Here is a 1,678-nt window from a genome sequence, read left to right as displayed (position 1 = left end):
AATTAAAACATTATAAGAATTCTTCAAAAAGAATAGGCAGAAGATAGGCTTATCGCCCAGTGGCTCAGTCTTAGTACAGCCCATCACTGCCCAAGCCCAGGCTAGCATGCAATATCACTTATATTACTCCTAATATCAAAGCATGGCAAACTCACTAGGATTTGCAGAAACCCTATTTGTTTATACCTATGTGTTTAAACCACCACAATAAATTCAAACTTCCTTCAAAGGAAAAATGAATTAGCATCAAGCTTTCTTAAACAGAGAATGCAACCCTGAATGGCTTAAAGAAAAGAGGATATGGGGGAAGAAATCAACCTCAGTCTAGTGAACCACCCGTGAAAAGAAAGCTTGATGGCAAAATTTTAAATTTACAAAACCCCATAAACCGAACACCAACCAAAAAGTTAAATAATTAAGTAAATATAAGCATAAAATTTAGAAAGGAGAAACTAACAATAAGGTTCTGAATTGTTCTGACTTAAAGTGAACCAAATGGAGAATATATATAAAACCAGCTTCAAAAAAGCAACTTATTCCAATTTCCAACCATACACATTTCTTAGAGCATGAAAATGCAGATCGATGTTAATGGAGAAATTATAGTTATTTAAATTTAAAAGAAATTTAACCCACAAGTTAGAGGTGAAATATAGATTTCTTTTTATAATAGAAAAGGTGAAATATAGATATGCTAGCAAAGGAATTTACCAGTTACTTATTTAATGAGCAGTTGAGCATACCGTCAATAACCTTAGAATCAGCTAACCATTTTCTCAGGCCCGCTATTAGCTTTTCATCCTGTTCTCTTGCATGAAATCTCAAGGAAACTTGATAAGGATGGAATCCTTCACCATTTTTCCCTTCATATAAAGCAAATGAAGAAAATCTTTTGTTGAATATAGCATATACATCTCCTTCATGAGTTTTCATCTGCAGAAATGTAATTACCATTTCAAACTAAATTTATAAAAGACAAACACTATTTGTGGACAGTGAAAAATAAGAATGTAAATACAATTTTCTCTTAAAAAGTCTATAAAAAGGTAGAAGAACTCAAATATCAAGCTAACCTCTGTTCATACAACAAGAAATATTCATAGAAGATTAGATGAGATTAAGTCTCATGCCCTTTGTCTCATTTTCCCAATTTTATATTGACTTTTTGGCATTTAAAGACTTATTCTTCTAGCCAAAACAATGGCTTATTCTTTAGCAAAAAAAGAAAAAGAAGGTATATATTGATTAAATGATACACCAAAGAGAAAAAAAAGGAAACCAAGAGATATATAAGGTTTTGATCCTGCTAAAAAAGGTTATATTGAAGCAGAATTTTTGAAGTAGAATCAAAGAGGAATAGGAAGCTAAACTAGAAACAGTCGAAGAAAAATTTCCTGTTTTGCTTTAGAAAATGTTAAAAACATAATGATTTCTGTTAATGTTAAATCAATGTCAAAGATTTTCAAAGCCAAAAGAACGGTGCTATTTGTGTTGATTTTTGGAGGAAATGGTTTTCAAAAGTGGGAAATAGATGCAATGAGATGGGTCCTTGAGTATTTAGGTTTGATTTATAAATTGGGGTCATGAGACAAGGAGAATTGTTGTCCAAAATGTCCATTTGGCAGGTTAATGATTAAATGGTGTGACAAGGAATTGAGTTCCAATTTTTGTGTAACTT

This window comes from Theobroma umbraticum, unplaced genomic scaffold (genome assembly GCF_002168275.2).
Source record: "Theobroma umbraticum cultivar Fairchild unplaced genomic scaffold, ASM216827v3 scaffold_146.0, whole genome shotgun sequence".
Classification (NCBI taxonomy): Eukaryota; Viridiplantae; Streptophyta; class Magnoliopsida; order Malvales; family Malvaceae; genus Theobroma; species Theobroma umbraticum.
This window is presented reverse-complemented; position numbering follows the sequence as displayed.